The 15,857-nt window shown below is 37.3% G+C and overlaps 1 protein-coding gene across 8 annotated transcripts in view; it reads left to right on the top strand.

The window, feature by feature from the left end:
* The window catches only part of NYAP2 (neuronal tyrosine-phosphorylated phosphoinositide-3-kinase adaptor 2), a 335,656-nt gene that overhangs the window by 192,788 nt on the left and 127,011 nt on the right, over positions 1 to 15,857 (top strand). The window lies entirely within an intron of this gene.

Genomic DNA, 15,857 nt, shown 5'->3' with positions numbered 1-15,857 from the left:
TGTCACAGACTTCCCCATCCGACTCCAAAAACAAGCTTTGTGGACTTCTAAAACAAAGCTTGTGCATGGAAGAGTGGTCAAGGCTCTTTATAGCTTTTAGGGAGCCAAGGATTGAATTATTTCGCATGTGCTATTAACCATGCATCAACTCTGCAGAGAAAGGGCATGCCCCTGAGTTACATTAACCTCAATATTTTACTTTACGTAAATGGAAAGGAGGAAAATGCAGGTAATACAAATGAATAATCAAAAAATCAAATGGACAAATCAAATTGCTATTTATTTTTGACTCTCGAGGAAAGTAGAAAGACACCATTAGATGCTCACAAAATCAAAAGGGCTCTCAGAATCTTTCCATAATGCAAAAAATAGAACCAAAGTTGTTAATTGGGAATTAACTAGTAGTTTCTGTTGCAGTACACTCATGGATACAATTCTCCCCTTTACTCTTCCCAGACAGGATTTGTGGACCTGTTGATACCTTAGGGACAGAATAAGTGATATGAAGTAGTATAACATTTATGACACTGAGTCTCATTATTCTTTTTAAGTTTCAGGAATTTTCTACATTTCAGGAATAAAAGCAAAACTGATATCTCTATTTTCCAAGCCTCTGTTGGTTTAGTGGAGAAGTCAATTTTAAGAATTCGCTAATATTTAATCTAAACAAATATAGTCTTTGTTTTAATTAAGGAAAATGATGTCAAATAAAATGTATACCTTAAACTTATTTTTAATATCATTTTATAAATTGATACAAAATGTATCAATTTCATGTTTTAAAGGTTTATAATTGTTGATGGGGATTGGTCAATAGAGAAGAAATAAGACAAAAGAGGTAGATTATAATTAAATTTCATTTCGTTTCACAATTTTCAAAATATGGCCTTTACATTCATTGTTATAGGAAGTGTTTTTTCCTGGTTGATGGGACATTGTCATGTTTATCTATGATTAAATTAGGACACCTGATAGTCTGTAGCTCTAGTACTTTTTTAGTTGGTGATTATTAATATTTTTTAAAAATTTTGTGCAGAGAGGTGAATGACATGAGACATGTCATGAGTGATCAACTCATATGCTATTGGTATAAATTTTTGTGTAAATGGTAAGCAGATCAGGTACAAATATTTTTGTGATGAACTTTGGGGACTTTAATGAAAATAATTTACTACCTATCATTTTCATCTTTCTTCTGCATTTTTTAGTATATTCATTATGATTTTGATTTGATTTTTTAGAAGATGTAGGTCACAAATGGGCCATTTCATTTTAATATATCAGGTGCCATGAATCATAGAAATTAATAACCAAACCAAATTTTAAAAGTAGAAAACTTTCTTTATTCCCTCAAACAAGAAATGTTTTTAAAAAGAAATTTTTAACCCGCGTATCAGTCAGTTTTCACTCTGCTACAAAGAACTACTCAAGATTGGATGATTTATAAAGAAAAGAAGTTTAATTGGCTCACAGTTCCACATGGCTTGGGAGGCCTCAGAAAACTTACAATCATGATGGAAGGCGAAGGGGAAGCAAAGACCTTTTTCACATGGTGGCAGGAAAGAGCTCGCAAGAGCAGGGAATATTGCCTTGTAAAACAATTAGATCTTGTGAGAACTCACTATCACAAGAGCAGCATGGGGAAAACCACCCCCCTGATTCAGTCACCTCCCACCTGGTCCCTCCCTTAACACGTGTGGATTATGGGGATTATAATTTGAGATGAGATTTGGTTGAGGACACAGAGCCAAACCGTATCAGCCTGTATTCAACATAGATGAGCAAATGTACATTTCTATGAAAAAGTACAAGATCTAATGAAGAACATAGTTAAATTTTACAATCTGAGGGAAAGAATGAGATTGAGATGTTATAAATGGAGAAATGTAAATTTAAAATGTAGAGAAAAAGTAGAAGATGAAGCAGCAAAGGAAGAGACTTAATAAACCAAGGCACTAAGATATAAAAGACATGCACGCCCAGGGGCAGAAGGGCATGTGAACAGATGTGGGCACCAAGAAGTGAGGCACATAGAAAGGGATTAGTCTTTATTGGAGATATTTAAGAATGCTAACAGGCCTTGATCCTGCCAGAACTTTTGGAATCTTCCTCATGGTATCCTCTGAGGTGTCTTCAGGTCTTTGGGTGTAGCTCAACTCCTAAATACCTTTGAAGAATTCCAGAGTGCAAGAGCTTCCAAATCTAGCCTCTAACTCTCATCAGGTTGCTCCTTTCAGAAAGAGACATGTAGAACAGGGCAGAAGGCATGGGGCGTGGTGGAGCTCCAGAAGCAGGGACGAAAACGAAGGTGCAGGCCCACCCAACTCCTGTCATTATTATTAAAAGAGAAGTGATGTCTTGGTATTACAAAAAAAAAGCTATATCATACTCAACCATATTCTACATTATTGGAGATTCATAAGTTTTCCTATTAAATCTCATCTTTCAGCCTTTAAAAAGTAGTTAATACTTTTTTTTTAGATGGATTCTCGCTCTGCAGCCCACGCTGGAGTGCAGTGGTGCAATCTCAGCTCACTGCAACCACTGCCACCCCTCCTGGGTTCAAGCAATTCTCCTGCTTCAGTCTCCCGAGTAGCTAGGATTACAGGCATGCACCACCACATTTGGCTAATAGTTTGTATTTTTAGTAGAGACGGGGTTTCACCATGTTGGCCAGGCTGATCTCGAACTCCTGACCTCAGGTTATCTGCCGCCTTGGCTTCCCAAAGTGCTGGGATTATAGGCATGAGCTACTGCACCCAGCCAGTATTTAATTCTTTTAGATGTCATATTATATTTTTAAAATTATAGATATAAATGAGTCTTGTAGATCTGATGAAATAGAACTAGGAATCAGATATCATCTTTGCCTTTTCATTGACTTTCTTAAAAAAAAAAAATCCACATAGAAACCACAGCTCCAAACACACAAAACAAACCCACAAAAACCGAAAAACACCTAACCCCTGCCTCATATGGACATACAGGCCCACATACCTCTCTCATTTTTTGTGGTGTGTGAGGTCCGGTGATATCTGAAACATTAGGCATTGATTATGAAGGAGCTGCTCCAACTAACTCTTACTAATTTAATTTTTAAAGAATTTGTAAATAAAAAATTATGAAGTTTATTTTTAAATTGTGTAAATTAACAGAATTATTTTGGAAAAACAATTTTTAAATATATTACTATTTTTATATGCTGTTTCATTTGTAAGAAAAAATGTAGGGTCTACTAACGTACACTGGCTGTCTTGGTAACTCAGGGTCATTGTTGTGATAGTCACTGTGCACCTGCCACAGGCTAATGCAAAGTGTCGAGCAAGTTGACCCGAACAGGGGAGGCCTCACACAATGGTGGTAATCATTGTTTCTCGTCATCCGTAATAGCAGTGACACAGTATCGATAGCTTATTATTCTGCTGAGATGTCTTTAGGGCCTATTTGAGATTGTAGACCTGAAGTGCCATCTACTATTATGTCATTTAAATTCACTTAAATTCTTATGTCTGTTTCCAGTGGTTTTCCTACCTTATCCCTTTCTTTCAGATAGTTTTATTGATGCATCTAGCTTCTCCCACCATCTCTGCCTCTCCTCTTCTCTTTTCACTCTTTTCCTCATTGTAATATCAAATCAAAAATCAGTTGTGGACCAAGAAACCAGATACCCAAACTTGTCTGAGAAGCCTCTCAACTGATTAAAGTATGTGACCTGCGACATAGCGACTGTGTGTCTTGTACTTCCAAAGGCCACTTTATCCACCAACTCACCAACTAGGTCTTGCCTAGAGTTCTGGATTCATATCTGAGAGGTTAGGAACATCAACTTCCCAAAATAAGATATCCTGGAAAACATGGAATAAATGTTAGTTTTTTTTTTTTTTTTTTTTTTTTTTTTTTTTTAGGAGAATCTATACATTTTGTTTAGCCTATTTAATATACATTTTGAGGCTGGATGTGGTGGCTGACTCCTGTAATCCCAACACTTTGGGAGGCCAAGGTGGGAGGATTGCTTGAGCTCAGGATATCGTGAACAGCCTGGGCAACATACTGAGACTATATCTCTACTAAAAATAATATATATATATATTTATTTATTTATTAGCTGGGTGTGGTGTCACATGCCTGCAGTCCTAGGTCCTTGGGAAGCTGAAGCAGGAGGGTCAGTTGAGTCTGGGAATTTGAGTTTGCAGCGAACTATAATGACACCATTGCACTCCAGACTGGGCAACAGAGCAAGTCCCTGTCTTAAAAAAAAGGAAAATAAATTACATTTAGTTTTCATTAAAACTTTGCAGGTGAAATAGTTAAGGACTTTATATTCCCTCTGTTTAAGCAGGTGCTGACAAAGAGTAGGACAAAACAGGTATTGAAAAACCAGAGGGAAGGTTGGAGGAGGGAGTCTATATTCCTGGATCTCTCCTTTGCAATAGAGAATGAGAGAATCCTCAGCCTGTGACTGCCCACATGCAGGCATGTTGACTTTGGGCAGGACTCCTAGATGTATGATGACTTGGAGCAACCTGACTGGAGTTAGGGGCTAGATTTGGAACCTCTTGTACTCTGGAATACAAAGGTATTTAGGAGTTGAGCTATACCCAGATACCTGAAGCCACCTCAGAGGATACCATGAGGAAGATTCCGAAAGTTCTGGCAGGATCCAGACCTGTTAATTTTCTTAAACATCTCAAATAAAGTTAACCCATTTTCAGGTCTCCTCTCCTGCTGTTTGTTGGTTGCTCCTCTGCTGAGAGTCCCACACAGTGACCTCCTGTGGCCTCAGACTGGCTTCTGCCTTAGCAAGGGTCCTTCCAGCAGCTCAGGAGGGAAATCAAGCCAGGACCTGTATAATGATGATTCTCCCAGGATGTGACCTTGGGGATGTGCTCAGGCTCCAGAGAAGTTTCTCATGTAGTTGAAAGCATGGTAGGCAAGAGGTAGAAAGCTTAGGTGAGTGGTCCAAATGCCTGCATCATATTCACCTGGATGTTGTTAAAAATACAGATTGCTGGGCTTTATTATAGACCTATTTAATGAGAAACTATAGGGGTTAGGCCTGGTGTGTTGACTGTTTAATGACAATCCCTGGTGATATTTATGCCTTCAATCAAACAATAACTTGGGGACATATGGTTAAATGTTAGCATCACCATTTACTTGTATTCAAGAAACTATTGCTTTCATCTAACAAGGTTAAAAGATAATTTATGTAAGCAAAAGAAGAGAGACAGGAGAAAGTAAAACAGACAACTGAAAATGAGTGACTTGTTTTCCTTTCCTTGACTAAGTTACTGATTAGTTGGCAGCTTACAACGAGGACAGATCAGGGTAATGTAGATTCGAAAGAGAACAATTTCACTACCTGCGGATTCTCCCAGAGGCCTTGAGAGTTTAAGAATGGAATACACGGTAGGCAATCTGTGCATCGCATTTATCCTTGTCTTAGCATCTCCGTCTTAGTCGTGCCGAGTGTGTGCCACTTCCTTCATCAGAATTCCTCAGTACTTGAGTTTGAGAACCACTGATAAAATCTGCTTCAGACAGGAGCTGGTGCTGCTGGTCCAGAAGGCGAGGAAGAAACCTAAGACTGGCTGGCAGCAGTCCTCACCTCAGAAGTCCATCCAGATGAGTCCAGGCTTTTGGAGGGGGAGGACTAGCCAGAGCATGGCGGGCCCTCCAGATGGGGCTGTGACTCAGAACAAAGGTGTGCTATCTCAGAGGACACTCTCTAGTCAGTGTGGGAGAGCAGAGAGAACAGTGTAACTCATAGGCAATAGGAGAGAATGGAAGTCTTTCTTGTGGGGCACTGGAAGGACAGAATGAGAGCATTACTGACAATCTGGGGCTCTAGCGTTCATGACTGGGCCAAGGAGCTGAGGAATTGGGGCTCACAATGCTAATGAGGACTAAGGTAGTAAGATTCTTACAAAGTGCCTTGGGCTCAAACAGGTTTGTCTCAGGAACAATAGAAAGACCAACTAAGCCTAGAGTGGGAGCATCAAAGAAACTAGTGGTAAGGATGTGGAAGAAGGCGGCAGGGGCCAGCCCCTTTCTCGAGAACGCTTCCATAATAATAGTGGCATATACTTAACCTTCATGCCATTTACCCTGTGCCAGAACTTACTAAAAATTTACAAGTATCCAGTCCTTGTAGCAGTACTCTGAGGCATGTGATATTGACCTTGCCGTTTTAAAGATGGAAGAAACTGAGGCACAACTCAAGCAGTCACATGGGGAGTAAATCTGGGAATCAAACCCCGATTATTTGGCTCTAGAGTTTCTTTGATTTAATGATACCTTCTCTATACTTGATCAATCTCTCCAAAATTCACCAATTTTCATCAAAAGTCTAAGGGCTTATGATGTTATTCTCAGGGATATCTGCTTAATGAAAGAAAGCCTAATCTGTAGACAAATGGCATGAACTACTTAATGATTGGCATCAATTTAGGAAGGGGGTGGGAAATCTTTTGGGCACCCTTCAAAACTCACTTTGGAATATCTCAGTCACTGCAAGGAACTCTGTACCTCAGATTTCTGAGCTGCCCCTGAAGGCATGTGGTCTGCCCAGTGGGCCTCAGAATCACCTAAATGACCTAAGCAAAAAGATGTGAGTGCTCACCTTAGTGCCTCTGAGCATAACTTAAGGATGTACGGTCAGGTTTCTTTTCTAAAAAGATATGAGTACTCACCTCAATGCCTCTAAGCATAACTTAAAGGTGTATATGCAGGTTTATTTGGCCTGTCAGGTATGCAGTACTGAGCTACTATCCAGGGATACAGGGCTTTTGTCCTCAGTGCTTGCATCTTGGCCATAACTATGCAGTAGTTTGATGGCCCATGGCTACTCCAAGGGGAAAAATAGTTGATTAATCAAAAACCCCAGCCAATGCACCAAAGCAATGAGCACCCTAGCAGCACTAATCTGAAAAATGACTGGGGTAAAATAGGCAAAGCAGCTCCAAGGGGCCCTATGCTTCTTAGCACCACCTCTTTACTCTTTACATTAGTGGTACTATGTACTTGACAGAATCAGACACTCATCCTTAAAATTTTTTAAAAATACAATTCTTCAAGAACAAGCTGACCTATTGTTATGTTTTTAAAGCGAAGGGATTTTTTTTCAGGATGAGGTTAAATAGAGTATAAGTAAAATTCCTTGATTTTGAAAATTCGTGTGACTCCTTGGTTAATTGGGACCATGACATTGTCTATTTTTCTCATTTAGTTTATCCTAGAATTGCAATATAGAGTCACTGAAGAAGACATAATTTCATAAATAATTGCTCACCTTTCTGGGGGTAGACCACAGCTGTCCTTGACTGATGCAGGCAGATGTGTTTATCCCCCGTGTTTATATTCTCTGGCTGCTGAATCTTTAAGTGCATTTTCTTGTCACCAATTTAATCAGTAATTCTCTCCATTAAGAAGAACCCTACCTGCTTTAGATGTATAAAATGCAGAAACACTTTCAATTCAGAAATTAAGTTATACCAGTCTATTTATTTAAACCAAGATTCCCTCAGTAGTATTTAATTTTATACACATGAAAAATACTAGAACTGATTTTTCCTTCCTGTTACTTGAAATAAACATTTAATTTCTGTTTTTTTAGAGACTACCATGTATTCTCGACACTTTGAGAACAATAAGTAATTAAATATTCAGTATAAGTGAGTTCCTACTGGCTACATCATGTTACCCTCAGCGTGTCCCACATTCTAATTAAATATGATCTTGAAGTCTGGCACAAGGTGGGATGTCACAAGAGGTGGTTTCCATTAACAAGCTTTGAGACCTTAGATAAGTCAGTTTGCCTCTTAGTGTCTTAGTTTTCTCACTTTTCAAATGAAAATATTAGATGCTAAAACCGAGTCCCTTCTGGCTTGGCTTCTAGTGTGGGGCTTCTGCAGATTACTGGCTGATCTATAAATCTCCAAAGGGAGGACCCACTTCCTACTTCTGAGACTTTCCTTCTGATGATGTTCTCCCTTGCTGAAAGGACTTTGCCAGAAACTTAATGAAAAAAATGTCAGCCTAATCCTTGACACCCAACTCAGTCTACCAATCTCTTCATGGTGTTTTCGTTATGCTATTGTCTTTGAGTACCTTTTTTCAAATTTTTGTAATGGTATGAGACTTATTCCAATGCATTGTAAAGACTATTTCTATCTGATTCTCTCTATTGAGACAAAGGACCAGGGAAAACAAGCTACAAACCTTTTCATCATTTTACTTTTTGTAATGCTTGATCCAATACAATTTTTCCCCAAGTTGGTACATGATAAGTATTTATTGAACTTGTTGAATTAATAGGCACACTTAAGAAGTCTATTGAACTTTAGGGAAAAAAGCCATATAAGACATGCCTGACCATTAAGTGAAAAAACAAAAATCAGCTTCTGTGTTTGACTTAGAATATTCCACATTAAAATCAATATAGTCATTCAGCAAAAAAAGCAGCTATGCTGAATGCTGAATCATTGCTTCTGCTCTTAAGTGGCATGTTTGAAAGAATGGCCATTCCATTCCAGGCAGATTTATTGGAGGGAAAGATATAAAGAATATACCCATCAAGCATTTAAATTTGGACCATTTTGTAAGGTCAAATCATCATCAGTTTCTGTACAAATGAATGAGCTGTGAAAATTGATCTCTTTTCTATGTTTGTAGAAAGAAAGATACCTGTTTTTAAAAAAGAAAATAACTAACATTTTAATGAAGAAATTTCAATCTGCTTAACATTATGCATTATTGATCAAAAATTGTAAAGCCAATAAAAACACATTCAACGGCCGGGTGCATTGGCTGATGCCTGTAATCCCAGCACTTTGGAAGGCTGAGGAGGGTATATCACTTGAGGTCAGGAGTTTGAGACCAGCCTGGCCAACATGGTGAAACCCCGTCTCTACTAAAAACACAGAAATTAGTCGGGTGTGGTGGTGGGTGCCTGCAATCCTAGCTACTCAGCCTGAGCAACATGGTGAAACCCTGTCTCTACTAAAAATACAAAAATTAGTTGGGTATGGTGGTGGGTGCCTGCAATCCTAGGTACTCAGGAGGCTGAGGCAGGAGAATCACTTAAACCCGAGAGGCAGAGGTTACAGTGAGCCAATATTGTGCCACTGCACTCCAGCCTGGGTGACACAGTGAGACACTGTCTAAAAAAATAATAATAAATAAATAAAATAAAATAAAAACATTCAAATAGGTCATTTAACATCTTTGTTGGAAAGACATTGCATAAATCCACAAAGCTATCATTATGTGACTGGCAGTCTTGAATATGTGTGTTCCCTGGTGAAAAAATGGGTTTTAGTTATAAAATATTGAAAAGCTTTTCTCAGTTTTTGATAAAATAAACTTTTTTGGAATTTGGTAAATGGATGAAAATCCCAAATTTAATTAAATGTCTGTAGTGGTGCATGGTATTTCTTGGTAGAAGCAAACTCATTATCGTTGTTGCTGGTGGGAGCTAGGTTAATTAAATGTTCCACTGCTAGCAGAATAACCAATCAACTGAAAAATCTGGGCTATTGCTGTTTCCAAATGGAAGAAGTAAAAATATTAAGGAATCTAAGAAGGAAGTAAGGAGTATTAGTTACATGGATCGTGAAGCAGCGTGCACTGTCTAGCCAGCTGTAGCTGGCTAGACAGGAACCCAGAATAGCTGAACTGAAAGGAAAAAATTCCAATCCAGAAGTCCGTAATATTCTTCTGATAATTGATAATGGAGGAAAAACTTTTCTATACATATTCTACTGGTCAACTTTCAGTTATATTCAATAAAATAGCATTTTTCTATGTTTTGCTTTTCTTTTCGTAGATGGAACTGATATAATTAAGATAAGAAAGAATAAGGATGGAAAAACAACAGCTAGAAGCAGTCATAAAGTAGAGATTGGGGTATTCATGTATTGTCCAACCTTGGATCCAACCATAGTGCTGGTGGATAATTCTAATGCGTCTTTTTGTTCCCATGTCACAACTAAGAAATCTAGATTCCCAAAAACTGGAAGGATGAAAAAGGATTTAGTTGTTAGTAGCCCGCAACAGAATGATCAGAGCTGAAATAAAGTACTGCTGTATTTAAGTTACACATTCTGGACATCAAAATTGTATCTATATCTACAAACAACTTTCATTCTTTTGACCATTAGTTGTTAACCACTTACCAGTAATTAATGACAAGAGATATGTGTCAAATAAATGAAAGCTTTTTGTCAATGTTGAAATGGTCAAAGAGAAGTTTTAAACCTAAGAAATTAAAGCAGATTACCTCACAGTTGTTTTTCTTTGGCTAATTGATAATCTCACTTGTAGCCTGCAGAATTCATTTTGGCATATGAACCAAGCTATGTGTATAGCTCTTTCATATAAACCATAATCAAATTGCCCACTGATGTTTCATAAAACAGAAGCTTGATTCTATGTCCAGCCATGGTTCTCCATTTAGCTTCCATGGCCAATCCACTTAAGTGAATGTGCTGTGTACTTGCTGCATCCATTTCTTCTCCCTCATTCCAGCCTTAATTTCCTACAAACTGGCTTCCTTTTCTACTCACCCCAGAGTTACATGAGGCTTCCTAATTGGGCTCTGGTTCTAGCATTTTTCCTCTCCTGATTTTTTTAAACCTTCATGAAACATGTGATATTGTTGATTATTCTATGTAAATAATTCCATTTTTTTTTTTGAGAGATGGGCTCTGGCTATGTTGCCAAGGCTAGAGTGCAGTGGTGATTCACAGGCATGTTCATAGTACACTACAGCCTCCAACTTCTGGCCTCAAGCAATCCTCCTGCATCAGCCTCCCAAGTAGCTGGGGCCACACTCTTGCCTAACATGTTAAGATTTTTCTGTTTATTTCCATGCAATATGATATCCTCATTAGTAATCATTTTAAAACTATGTCCCTTCTGCTTCCTTTTTTAGGGAACTCTGCTCCTTCATTTTTATGAAAAAGTTCTTTTGACATGTGACTGACCGTGTTGTAATTATGTGTTTAAATTTTTGCCTCCCCCACTAAATTATTAGGACACATACTGAGCCTTTTTTATTGCAGCAAATAGCACATTTTCTGGCATAAAGTGTATGCTCAGCATGTGTTCAACTATTTGAGTGAATAAATATGCATCCGACCTCCCCAATTAAATGGTAAGTTTTTGAGGGCAGGGACAGTTTATATTTTTTGTAAATTTCCATGGTCCCTATGACTGAATTTTGCATAATCAGTTTATATTTGTAGATTTATTGATTTTTCTAAAGCTAATTTTTTAAAAATAGCACCGTCCAATAGAATTGCCATGATTAACCAATACTGATTTTAATCTGACCTTTGTAGAGAATGCCAAGATCAACAGTAGTTAAGATATTTAGGAACCAAATGTTTCAAGGAATATCAATGGAGAATCCAGGTTTAGATGATTCTTATATACAATACTGAAAAGAGAAGTCAGTCCCATTACTGATTGGGGAAAGCAAGTAACAAGTAGCAAGATAAATGAATATCATGTTGTTGACGGCAAAATTATTAGCTGGATTGCATGGTATTGAATACAGTCCATTTGCAGTTTAATTTTCAGAAGATGAAAAATAAAGTAAGAATAAAAGTATACCTTCATTTTCATATCTTTGTTGTAAAAAGTTCTTTGTTTAACCAGCTTAAAAAATAACCTCCTTATACTGGAAGATAGAGTGGAAGGTTATGGTATTTGTATATGTAAAAAAAAAAACATAGGAGTCTAATGTCCTGGGGTTAAAAAATAGATCTGCCATCTAACAGCTGTTCTTTCTAAGAAGAATTATTTCCATAGGTTTTGGGGAAATAGGTGGTGTTGGTTATGTGAATAAGTCCTTTAGTAGTGATTTTGAGATTTTAGTGTGCCTATCACCCAAGCAGTATACATTGTACCCAATTTGTACTCTTTTTATCACTCACCCTGTCCCACTGTTTCTCCTGAGTCCCCAGAATCCATTGTATCATTCTTATGCCTTTGCATCCTCATAGCTTAGCTCCTGCTTATAAGTGAGAACATACAATTGTTGTTTTTCCAGTCCTGAGTTATTTCACTTATGGTAATGGTCTCTGATTCCATCTAAGTCACTGCGAATGCCATGATTTCATTCCTTTTCGTGGCTAAATAGTATTCATTCCTTTTTATGGCTAAATAGTATACATATATATATGTATACATATATATACACACATATATGTATACATATATACACACATATATATGTATACATATATACACACATATATATGTATACATATATACACACACATATGTATACATATATACATACACATATGTATATATATATACACACATATGTATACATATATACACACATATATGTATACATATACACACACATAGATGTATACATATATACACACACATATGCATACATATACACACATATGTATACATATACACACATATATGTATACATATACACACATATATGTATACATATATACACACATATGTATACATATATACACACATATATGTATACATACACACACATATGTATACATATACACACATATGTATATATACACATATATGTATATATATACACATATATGTATACAGATACACACATATGTATACATATACACACATGTATACATATATACACACATATATGTATACATATGTACACACATATGTGTATGCATATAGACACACACATATATATGTATACATATATATATATACACACACACACATATATATATATGCCACAATTTCCTTATCCACTTGTTGATTGATGGACATTTGGGCCAGTTCCATATTTTTGTAATTGTGAATTGTGCTACTATAAACGTGTGCACAAGTATCTTTTTTGTATAATGACACATATATATGTATACATATATATGCACACACACACACACACACACACACACATATATATATATGCCACAATTTCCTTATCCACTTGTTGATTGATGGGACATTTGGGCCAGTTCCATATTTTTGTAATTGTGAATTGTGCTGCTATAAACGTGTGCACAAATACCTTTTTCGTATAATGACACATATATATGTATACATATATATATACACACACACATATACACACACACACACACACACACACACACACATATATATGCCACAATTTCCTTATCCACTTGTTGATTGATGGGACATTTGGGCCGGTTCCATATTTTTGTAATTGTGAATTGTGCTGCTATAAACGTGTGCACAAGTATCTTTTTTGTATAATGACTTCTTTTCCTCTGGGTAGGTACCCAGCAGTGGGAATGCTGGATCAAATAACAGCCATTCTTTTAGGAAAAGCCAAACTTTGGGAGTCTTAATTTTTAAATATTTACCTCATAGGATTGTTGTGACAATTTAAAGGAAATTATGCACGGGACAATACCTTGTAAATATTCATTGCTATGCAACTATAAAGGGTGATTGTTTAACCTTTAGATATATGTAAAAAGAATAAATATTTTAGTAAAAGGTAAAGTAAGGTTCAAATGAAATAAATTTTCAGAGGTTCCATGTTGTTGTTTGCATAACTTGCTCTTCAGTTAAGTTTGGGTAAAGGATCTGACATCTTAAGTGAATCATTCTACGACCTGAGGTTAGGAGCATAAAGAATTGGAGAGAATGCAAGCCATTCTCTGTTCCCACAGGAGGCAGGATGTTTTAAGGCTGCTGAATGCTATCTAAGCCTTGAAGCTGGAGGTCCTTCACATCCGATGCAGTCCAGTACCCTTGCCCCATAAAGAATAACTCTGAGAACAAAGAGGCCATCTTTATTGTACAAAGGGCTGAGCAGCATGACACCATAATTGTGAAAGATGATTTACCAGCAGAAGAAAAAGCTTCAATATCACTGGGTTGTTGATATATTTTTCAAATGTAATTTTTAAAAATGTCCTGGTTACAAACAATATATCTTTTAAAATAAAAATTTTGCTTCCAAAAAGCTATAGGTATTAACCAAATCATTAAGTGGAAACCAAGAATAGTTGAAGTACTTAATATCAAAAATAATTAGTATGTAGATGGAAGACTGTTAAAAAATATGATTTGTGAAGTGTTGTTTCTAAGTACATTCAAGTAGAAGAATCTCATTTTCTTTTAAAGTGATTACTTGAGATGAAAAAAATCAAGGTTAGCATTTGAAAAATGGAATGTCAGAAAAAAAACACTCAAATGTTATTTTAAAACATGTGTGTAACCACAAATGCACAGAAGGAATGCTAACCTCCTAAATACAGATGAGCTAGCATAGAGAAGGCAATGGCAATGCATGAAGTGACCATCCGTAACGTTTTTTATATGTAAAAGGCTATAGACACAATGGCTTCATTGTCAATTTGCTCATTTTCCAAAATTAATGGCTTTCCTAGGAAAGACTTTATCCAGATGCTAATTAAGCAGAGGTTTGTTTTGCACATCAATTTTTAATATTCACTCCTCACACTTAAATGAAACCTGCAGCATGAGGCTTCTCCAGTTAAAAACAGCTCTGACCTACTTCCATGTGAAATCAACGGAGGGCTTCAAGAGACTCATGAGTAGCTGACGTTTAAGGAAGCCAGGAAGCTCATAATCTGTGTTGGTGTAAAATGTGCATTTCCCTGGGCTTCAGCTTCTTTCCCCCACACCTCCTTCTCTCTCTCTCTCGGTCTCTTTCTCTTCCTCTCTCTCTCTCATTCTTCTAAGAATAGAGAAGACTGTGGAAGCTACTGAGCGAGATAAGTGAAGGCATACCCGAGTTCCCAAGTTATATGCCCAGGGGAATTGTGAGATGTTGTGTCAGCTACACGTGTAATGGTTTCCAATTAACAGGAACCGCTAGGTCTGGGACTGAGGAAGGGAAAGAAAGGCCTAAAAAGCACTCACTTGCATTCAAATATATTCCATGAAAAAAAAAATTAAATTCACCAGAATATGATCTTCAGATACCTATGTGCTGAGGCCTATCAAAGTAAGAACATATGGTATATGGCAAATCTTTTGAAGACTGGTGTGTTAGGAACCCAAACAGAAGGTCATGAATTAGGAAGAAGAATCAAAACCAGCCTGACAGAAGGGCAGTAGTCATCAGGGCATGGTAGAGCACACCAGGCCTCCGTCAGGCCAGGGTCCTATTAAGAGCAGGCAAGTTCCCTATAAAGTGCAGCCACAGACCTTGATGGCTTGTGCCAATGTGAAACCTTGACCCTTGACCCTGGAGACTTTTTTTCCTGTCAAATTCCAGCATACTAAGCTAGAGTGGGGCTAAGCCAGTAAAACTGAAGGAAGAAGGTAGGGTAAATTTAGCCACATGGCCCATCCATGATAAGAAGAAGAATTCAAAGTCCAGGATACTATTTTGCCATTAGTGTTGAAGTTGAGAAGACCTGTACTTTTAAAAAGCATCAATGTTTAAGATCTGTGTCACTGCTTCATAGTCACTTACGCCAACCCTGCAACTCAAATCAATAACTACATAAGCATTTTTATTATAAAATATATATAACATTTACAATTTCAACTGTTTTTAAGTGTAGAGTTCAGTGGCAGTAAATGCAGTCATACTGTTGTGCAACTGTAACCGCTCAACGGGTTCACGGTGCCCAGTGCCTAAACAGAGCCTATTTATCAAGACAGGGGAATTGCAACAGAGAAAGAATAATTAATGCAGAGCCAGCTGTGTAGGAGAACAGAGTTTTATTATTACTCAGATCAGTCTTTCCAAGCATTCAGGGATAGGGGTTTTTAAGGATAACTTGGTGGGTGGTGGGCAGCCAGTGAGTCAACAGTGCTGATTGGTTAGGTAGAAGATGAAATCATAGGGAGTTGAAATTGTCTTGTGCTGAGTGAGTTCCTGAGTG

Source organism: Hylobates moloch, unplaced genomic scaffold, assembly GCF_009828535.3.
Source record: "Hylobates moloch isolate HMO894 unplaced genomic scaffold, HMol_V3 SCAFFOLD_1, whole genome shotgun sequence".
In the NCBI taxonomy this organism is placed as follows: Eukaryota; Metazoa; Chordata; class Mammalia; order Primates; family Hylobatidae; genus Hylobates; species Hylobates moloch.
Note: the sequence above shows the minus strand (reverse complement) of the source record. Positions and strands in the feature narration are given on the sequence as shown.